Here is a 10,124-nt window from a genome sequence, read left to right on the forward strand (position 1 = left end):
TTCGTTCTTGTAGAGGGCAAACTCTACAAACGAAGTCACATCAGGATCCTATAGGTCTGTATCCCTAGCGAACAGGGAAAACTTCTGTTGAGCGACATCCATGGTGGGGTCTGCGGTCACCATGCCGCGCCAAGGACCTTGGTTGGGAACACATTCTGATAAGGCTTCTACTGGCCCACCACAGTAGCTGACGCCGAACAAATTGTACGCACCTGCGAAGGGTGTTAGTACTACACTCGGCAGACTCACCTCCTGGCCCAAGCACTCCAGATGATCCCCATCACGTGGCCCTTCATAGTCTAGGGGCTCGACCTGGTTGGGCCACTCAAAAAAGCACCCAGGGGCTTCACCCACCTTCTTGTCATGATAGACAAGTTTACAAAATGGATTGAAGCTCAACTGATCTCCACGATCAAATCCGAGCAAGCTGTGCTATTCTTCCTCGACATCATCCATCGCTTTGGAGTACCTAACTCCATCATCATAGACAATGGCACGCAGTTCACCGATAGGAAATTCATTCGATTCTGCGACGAACAACACATCTGGATCGATTGGGCAGCCATCGCACACCCTCGGACAAATGGGCAGGTCGAGCACGCAAACGGCATGCTCCTTCAAGGCCTTAAGCCCAAAATTTTCAACCGGTTGAACAAGTTCGGCACGTGCTAGCTCACTGAGCTTTTGGTCGTGCTCTGGAGCCTAAGGACAATACCTAGCCGGGCCACCGGCTACACACCCTTCTTCATGGTCTACGGTTCCGAGGCTGTTCTCCCAATGGACCTTGACTATGGAGCACCAAGAATCAGAGCGTACGACGAATAGGGGGCCGAGGCATCCCACCAAGATGCCATGGACCAGCTAGATGAAGCTCGTGACATCACCCTCCTCTGTTTAGCTAAGTACCAATAGGCGTTGCGATGGTACCACAGCCGATGGGTATGAGGTCGAGCCTTCAACGTCGAGGACCTCGTCCTCTGCCTTGTGCAGAGCAACAAGGACCGCCACAAACTCTCACCACCCTAGGAGGGGCCCTACGTCGTCGTAGAAGTACTTCACCCTGGTGCCTATAGGTTGAAAACCATCAATGGCGAGGTCTTCACCAACGCCTGGAACATTGAGCAGCTACATCGTTTTTACCCTTAAATAAACGCATACTCTTCCTTATTAGTTTTTTGTCATTACAAAACCCTGATCCTTAGTGGCATCTGACCCCAGCAAATTGCGGGGGGTCAGACCTCACTCGGGGGCTGACATGAGTGATACAAGTAGTACGCTTGCGAAAACTGACATGAGTGATACAAGTAGTACGCTTGCAAAAACTTCCTGTGTTATATTTGCAAACGTTCTCTAGGTTTTCCGATTCTTCTCGTAAAAAAGACCTAAGGACTAAGATTTTGGGAACAAATTCTGAGTACAACTGGTAGGACTGTGGGAGACCCACACCCCAGTGGCTGTGACCTCTTTGCTCACCAGCGCGATTAGAATTATTTCACCTGCACTCCTAGTTTCTTACGGCTTAAACCATGGGAAGGGTCGGAGGGCACAAAAACCTTTTTTACAGAAAGAGGAAGCTAAAGGGCCATTTGCTGTAACAAAAGATGAAAATTTGTTCATTTTTTGCACAAATTCACCACTTACAAAGTGATTTCATCACAAAAAGGACTAATCTACTTGTAAATTCAGAGGACTGTTTACTCGAGGGCTTCCCCACAAAATTATTCAATTACAGTCTCTACCTAGCTTTACTATAAGTACTGCTGCGATCGTCGCGCCATGCTCTCCATCGGCAATGTCGGGGCATGTACACGGGCCAGTTCATCTACTGTGGCCGCCGCGCCATGCTCTCCATCGACAATGCCTGGGGCATGTGCACGGGCCAGTTTGTCTACTGTGGCCACCGTGCTACGCTCTCCATCGGCGATGTCCTGCCGCTCCGCAGGATCCTCAAAGGCACCGTCATCTGCAACGCCAAGCACCACACCGCTGACGGTGGCGCCCCTCCACTGGGGGCTATGCCATCATCATCAGCCGCAACCCTAACAACGGCATCTGGAAGGGGGACGCCCGCCACCACTAGAAGGCCGCAACGGACAACGGCGAGGCTGACAATGCTCGGCACCTTCCAGTGCTCCTCCCCCTTCAAGGGCAGCGACCCCTTCTCGGCAAAGGCGATCCATACCAACTCATCTACATTAGATGACCTCTAGCCCAACATCACACTCCGGATTCATGAGCAGATCAGTGAGTTTCTCTCTCTCTCTCTAGCATTACCCTTCCTCACTCAGGAACCGCTGCAACGCACGGACGCATTCGGCGGAAAGGAAGAAGAAGGAGAGGTAGCGGCTCAGAGGCAGAATAAGAGGTGGGATGAGAACTCCCCTCCCCCTCCCTATTTAAAGAGGAGGCACTACAGCTAAGGAAAGGTGAAAGGTTGGGACAAAAAACTCTCTCTATTCTCCTGCTTGAATGTGAAATCAATGCTGATAGACACCTGAGGGGACGCACCGGAACTGATGGGACGCGCCCTAATCGATGAGGTGTCCCTCTGTCAAATGGGATACTACCTGGGTATGGCCCGCCACTGACCTGCTCCGGACGTGGCAATTAAGGCGCCCACATGGGCAGACGACCCTTTGCCTCCCCATGCAGGACCACGAAACGATCCGATGATAGGACCTCTGTGAAGGGGAGCCTAACGGATCTCCTGGATCGACCATGCGGCCTAGGAGAGACGATGAACAAATGTGCAAAGAAAGATAAGCATCTCTTCCTTCTTACTTTACGCATTAAAATTCATTATCGAGCTTCCGACCCTGTCAAACAGCAGGGACATGAACATCACTCGGGGGCAACTGAGGATGTCTACCAGTCTAGACATCCTCCTCACCTGACCTCTCCGTATGCTTGAAACCAGGGGCACAGAATATGGGCATAGAACTTTGAGTAAAACTGGATGAACTAGCAGACCCTACGCCCCGATGGCTATGGTGTTTCTGTTCACCAGAATAATCATACTCAACGCCCCCGCGTCTCCAGCTTCGACATCTTCCTTCTCAAGAAGGGTTCAGAGGGGTCTGCCTACAGAATCCCCCTAAAGGAGAAGCTGTCAGGTCACCCAAGTCAATCGAACGGCTTGGACAGTCACCGAGATACAAAAAATAAAGAATAGCGATTCTTATGCAGGTTACTCCAACCTCGTCGCAAACATCAGGGCCCGAACCCTGCATGAACACATCTGGTAGGAGCTTTCCATCACTCATGCTGCCAAGGTAACGTTACCGACCCCGCCTTCATTTCGATTAAATTATACATTCAAACATTACATATGCAAAACATTGCATCCCAACACTTCATGTCGCGTCATGAAACGGCAGTCGCCTCATTCGATATAGGTGGCGGTAGGCTGAGGTTCGAAGGCCGGCCCACAAAGGGCTTGAGGCCGCCTCGTGCCAAACAAGAGCTAGGGAGAAATAACTGAGACGAGCCCCAGCGGCCTTGCCCGACCCCGCTCAGAAACGGACAGGGTCATCTCAACCTTTTCTCATTCGATTCTAACCCCGAGCCAAACCCACAGAATCTCCATCTAGGAGAGGCCATCGGGCCGCCTAAGCCTATTGAACAGCTCAGGCATCTGCCGAGAGGCGAGTTAAGAAGTTGTGGAGTACCACCAGAGGGCTCTACCGACCCCATCAGCAAATGATGGGCCCAGATTCCACATGAATGTACCTATTAGAGAGCTCATTGAGCACGATACACGAGCCGTTGAGGCAAGTGTCGTTTACTCAGCCCCTCCGATTGCGAAAATTGAGGACGGGGTAACACGCAAATTACGGCCGACCCCTATCAGACCCGGACAAGGCTTGGGGGCTTGAGCCGCTCAATATAGGGATACAGGTTCAAAGGCCCTCCCTTGTCGAGCCCATAGAGTCCCCATTTGGTGATTTCTGTTGGAAGGTAGGGTGAGGAATAGTGCAACGACATCCAAGGACTTCGCCGACCCTATCACAAAAACCACGAAATGGGATTTCATCTGAACATTCCGGTCTCCAGTAACACCCAACCCCAGCAAATGCAGGGGGTCAGACCTTACTCGGGGGCTAGTTAAGGTACGGCTACTTCCCTTCCTTTTTTCAAAACAATCATTACATCAGATTCCCTCCTCGCGTCAAGACCAGTGGCAAGATTCGAGAGAACAGATTGGTAAGATCGCAAAAAACCAAACGACAAAACAAAATTACGAAGCAAAATCACAAAACCATGTCCAGACTCAAGAGTACCGACACTTGTTCACATATTACATATAAGTTGTGTTAAAAATTATTCGACTAACTACTCCCTCGAAGGGAGAACCATTTCTTTCAGATTATCCGCCAGGTTTTTCGCAAGGGGAGCCACCACCTTCTCAATTGCGTCCAGCTCATCATCCTCATAGGTAGGCAGGAAACCTTCACTCATCACCTTCAGGTTGATCTCCTTCTCGTAATGAGCATGGGCAACGGTGAAGGCCTGGGTGATCTCGGCGTGAAAAGCACTCTCCTCAAGCTGGCCCACCCGAGCCATGATACTAGCGGCATGGGTCGTGAGCGAACTGGTCCCCTCCCCTTGTGCCACCTGCAGGTTGTCGCAGACCGCCAGAACGGCGAGGGACAGGCGATCATACTCATCAATTTTAGTTTGAAGAAACCTCCGTGCCTCGGTAAGATCGGTGCGCAAACCGGCAGAAACTTCCTCGGCATCCAACCATTGGGTCACCTTGACTCCAAGATCCATTTGGCGTGCCTTGGCCTCCCGACGTGCTTTGTCGCGCTCTCGGGTCGTCCGCTCGATCACTGCGGCATCCTGGTTCACCTTTTCCTACAACATCGTGGACCTCTCCTTAGCCTTCAGCTTGAGGTCCCGCTCTGTCCGTAGCTCCGATAGGAGCTCGCTGGCTTTCTCACTAGCCATGGCATTCTTATGCAGCAGTTCGTCTTGCTCCTTTCGGAGCCTGGCGATCTCCTCCTCATCCAGCTTTGTCCTCACCGACAAGTCCTCAAACATCCCGTGGGCATCCTCCGCGTCCTGACGTGCCTAGACCTCCCGCTGCTAGGCGGCAGCAAGCTGCGCACCCACATCTCCTCGTAGCCAGGCCTCCTCGGCAAGGCGATCCCATTCCGCCTTCTGTTCACGAAGGAACTAGGATTTGCTTCGACTACGAGCAACAATAACCTAAAAAGAAGACCGGTGTCAGAAACACAAAAATACTTGGAGAAGGAGGAAAACGAGGAAGAACGAGCAGATACCTGGCTAGTAGGAATGACAATTTCACGCAGGGCCCCTCTGACCTGGTTCAGGGCATTCATCATAGTCGAAAGCCCAAAGTCAAGACTCTCCCGCTCCATGCTCTCGGCATGGTCGTCGAGCATGAAGAGAGCCGACGTTGGGTCCTGAGCGGCCATCCACTAAAGCGGTAGCTCACCCCACGTGGGGGAGCAGCTGCCTCTCGACATAGGGGCCGGAGGCGACTCCCTCCTGGTCCTCCGTACCACCGCCACGACGCCTGAGGGCCCTTCGACCGGATCCTTCTCCATCTAGGCCACTTCGAGCACCACGGGCAGATCCACCTAGGCCCCCGGTGGCGCAGACTGCACTACGCCCTCGAGCGCCACCATGGCTGTGCCCGGTTGATCCTGGCTTGGCGCGGTCATGGCCACCTCTCCCAGTGATATGCGACCCTTGGCCGACTATACCACGCCTGCCACGGAGGATGCCGCCTGCTCGGCAACCACCGAGGGCGCGGGCGCCACCATAGGGGCCATCGGATCGGCCAACACGGCTCCAACATCGGCACCACCCCTGCCCGAAACAGGGGCGATGCTGGGTAGCGCCATCCGTCCCACCTGAATGGTGAGGCTCTTCTTGGGCGCCGGCCCCAGGGAGTGGCCTGTCCGCAAGAACCTACACAAGGATGAAAAGCCATTAGGTCAAAATAGAAAGGGAAAAAGGATGAAAACAGGGGAATCAGCGACTTACGCTGACGCCTTCGGCTGGCGGAAGTGTTTTGGGGGTGGATACCCAGATCCCTGCCCCGACTTGTCTAGGCAAGACCGTTTTGAGACTGCCCCCTTCTCTAAGGCAGGGGGCTCATCTCCCTTACCTCATGGGGTGCGACACCAGAGCCGCTCCCCTCCATCGTCTCATGGGGCACGGCACCAGAGCCGCTCCCCTCCACCGTCTCATGGGGTGCGGCACCAGAGCCACTCCCCTCCATCATCACCTCGGGGTTGGCGACGGCAGGCCCACCTTCCCCCATCCACCGATCCTTGGCTGGCACGCCATGCGAAGCGGCAGACTCTCTGGCCTCCACCGACCTCACCGACTCACTTCCCTCTATGTGGAACAAGAAAGGTCCCTGCATGAACGGGTGGGCACTTGTCAGCGTTTCCTCATCCTCCAGGATGCCCCAATCCACATCGACGGCTACCTCATCGTCATCATCATCATCGTCGTCATCATCATCACTGTTGTAACACCCCAGGTGTTTGTAACTAGTTAAGCAATGGGTTTAAGCTCAACCTTGACATGTTAAGTGGTGATGGAGATGTTAGGTCAAACATATGAAAATGAGCCACCACTTAAACTTGGACCATGCACCATTGCTTACATGTTGCCTTTTCTAAAAAGTATGCTTGAGTAATGCTGGATGTACTTGGTTCATGTGTCTCGCATCAATATCTATCTATATTGATCCATAGAAAAGTTTCATGAAGTTTGGAATCAAAAAGTCACATGAAATGATAAGTCATATCTTTGCATGAATTGCTTTATCAAGTGGATGGAAACCTATGAAGTCAACCAAACCTTGGTACCTTGCTCAAACAACTCTACTTACACTTGTGAATAAAAGTTATGAAGGGTTCATGTTGAACAAGTGGCCAGAAAATGCTCCAATAGTTAAAAAATGGTAATTTAAGCTTTATCGTGATGCTACTTTGACTTAGTTTGAACTATGGCTTAGAGTGTTTGCATGGCAGTGGAACCTAAATAAAAGTTGAAGTTTGAGTGGAGTAGAACAAACTTTGTTTTTGGACCAAGAGCTAGATCATCTTGTAAGCAAGTCAAACCGAGGCTCCAACTTTGAATCTACTGCGGTTTTCAGAGTCTGAAAAATTGGCCAAGTCTGGGATGCCTGAATTTCACGATTTCAGTTTTCATGTACCCCTCTTCATAGCCGTGTATCTCTCCAACCAGGCTGAATTAGACTTTGATGCTTTAAGAAAAGTTGTAGATGTCGCGTAGCTCTACAATTTTGATTACTACGGATTGTGCCAAAACTAAGTGGTTTAGAAGTTACGGAGGCATGAAATATGGGTTTCAGTGATATGTTTGAGGTAGAATTGGAAATTTGAAATTTCTGAATAGTGTCATCACCGTGCAGACTGCTAGCGCCACGTGGCCTCCCATGTCTGCGCCCATCGCCATCTCGCCCCGGTGCATGAAAGCCGAACATGAGCCCGGTTTTCCCCTGCCCTCTCCATTCTCCCTCTCCCTTCCTCTGCATTCTTTTTCTTTCTCCCTTGTTGAGCCAGACACGGCGACCGCAAGAAGCCATTGCTGCTGCCGCAAATACACCGTAGGAACCACGCCGTCCTCCGATTCCAAGACCTACAGCTGCTCCAACCTCGCTTGGGTAACTCCCTCGTTTGTCTAGTCCCCAAGCTCTAACCGGCAGCCCCTCCTCCATCGTAGTTCGCCGCCACCACAGTTCATCACCGCCGGTGCCGCCTGCTACCATGACTAGGCTGTAGCTGGCTGTAGCTGGCTGATCCAAGGTCAGGTGCGGCTGAGGGCTGGCCACAGCCGGGTCCCAGCGCCCCAGGTCCAACCCCGACGCCCCCCTTGCTAGCTGACCCGACGACGTTGCCCCTTCACGGCGTCCGGTGTCGTGAGGTTGAAGAAGACGGGGTGAATCGTAAATAGAAGCTCTTTCATGTGTTCACTTTGCATAAAAGCCAGACACATGTATTTACATATATGAGCTTTGTTGGTTTCTAAGATTTCCAGGGTTCCTAATGCAAAAGTATTTTTCTTTTTTGGGTTAATCTTTTCTTTTGCAGATTTCTGTGCTGAACTTTGGAAAATCGTAATAATTAGTAGAAAAATCGTAAAATAACAAATGTGGACTTTTTGGAATCATGGTGAAATTCTCTATGCACTAGATCTATAATATGGCGTGTTTTAGTTCAAATATTGTGCTGTAAAAATAGATCTATGCAGCTAGGTTCTTGATACTTGTCAAGTTTTGTCTTTTTCATAACTGCAGTTATTTTGCTCAAATAAATGTCAAATTGTTATGGAGTGCTCATCAGGTGATTGTTGTTGTCTGGTAAAAATTTCAAGGGTTTAGGATTTATATTTTAAGAGTTATAAAAATAACAAATGCCCTATATTGCCTTGCTCCTACTCTGAACAGTTCTACATGTTTGAATTAATTGGCTCAGTTAAGTTATGAATAATGACTTGATGAAAATACATTAGTTGTATTACTTTTATTAAGCTTTTCAAAAAGCTCAATATCATGATTTTTGGTTAAGTAGATCTTGAGTTATACTTGCTTAAATCTCTGTGTCCGTTTCTGCCAAAACCAGAGAGGGTTTCTTGTTCTTATTGTGGGGCCTTCTTAGTTATAGAATTAGCTTTAGGTGTTTACAACAAAGTTGTTTAGAATTTTCTAAGCTTTCTAAAAAGTCTAGAACCACATTTATTGGACATGTATAACTCCATTTATAGCTGTTTAAAGTGGCATGTCAGTTTCTGTCTATGTTTTGGATAGAGATACAATTATTGGATTAATTGACCCTTCTAACTGTAGAATCATCTTAATATGAGAATAATAAAGTTGTAGGTAACTTCCTAAGCTTCTCAAAAAGTTATGGTTCATGTTTGTTGGAGGTCTAGAACTCCAGTTATGCTTCTCTGAAGTTCCTATCAGTTTTCTGTACCACTGCCGTTGGGCTGCATTTGTAGTTTTGCTTGTGCAATTATTTTCGTGGTGTAAATGATGTTTGCTATGGTTGTAGTGAATGCAAAAGTTGTAGAAAATTTCGTAATCTTGCTTGTGTTAAAATTGTAAGACCATAGGCCTGATAGTTTAGGAGTTACATGACTTTTAAGTCTTCTGTCAAGTTTTGATTGTATTTGGAGCAGATCTAAAAGATGCTAGTGTTTGATCTAGTTAGGATTCGAATCACACCTAGATGATAATAAGAAAGTTGTATATAATTCATGTATCTATCTGCTGTTAAAATTTGGTGTCATTTGGCCAAGTAGTTTGTGAGTTATGCCTGTTTAAAGTTGGGTTACAGAATTGATTACTCTCTGTCTTGTTTAGACCAGTTTCTGTAAATGGGTATATTAGACTTAGTTAACTTGAGAATCATGCTAAGATGATTAAAAGGTAATTGTAGACAATTTCATAAGCTTTTCAAAATGTCTTCTTGCAAGTCATTTGGATTTGTGTAACTCTAGTTATAGCTAAATCTTGTAGCTGCTGTTTACATGTCCAGAAATTAGTAGATTCCAATTATAGTGTTTGCTTGTATATTGCTAAGTGTGACTTATGCCTTGAATGATGATTGAGTTAGAGCACCTGAGATCTTGGGAAACTTGTGTCATGTTTGGTGTTGTCGTCTTCTTTGCTATCGTGGGATGATAAATTGTGCTATATTTAAAGTAGGCAATGCGAAGTGCTTGTGCATGTTAATGTAACCTTGCGCTTGTCTTACTTATGGCATGCGATGCATTGTCTATTGCACTTTCATGTATTCATACACTTGCATATTGCATCTCATCTAGGTACGCTAGATGCACCATGTGAAGGATGGGATGTTGGAGCTAAATCCGAAGACAGTGTTTGATGGATCTATCCCGAAGATGGAAGGACTAAGCAAGTGCTAGGACCTGAGATGTCACCAGGATGGTGCAAGCTAACTGAACTGACTTGTGTCGGATCCTAGGCAAGCCCTGGAGCATATTAAGCCTCCTAATTTCCGAAATGCAATTAAAGTATTATTGTTACATATATTGTTGCATTAAGTTAGGTGTTGGATGCAAACACTTGCTGCATTAGTTATCCAATCCTT

This window comes from Miscanthus floridulus, chromosome 8 (assembly GCF_019320115.1).
Source record: "Miscanthus floridulus cultivar M001 chromosome 8, ASM1932011v1, whole genome shotgun sequence".
NCBI lineage: Eukaryota > Viridiplantae > Streptophyta > Magnoliopsida > Poales > Poaceae > Miscanthus > Miscanthus floridulus.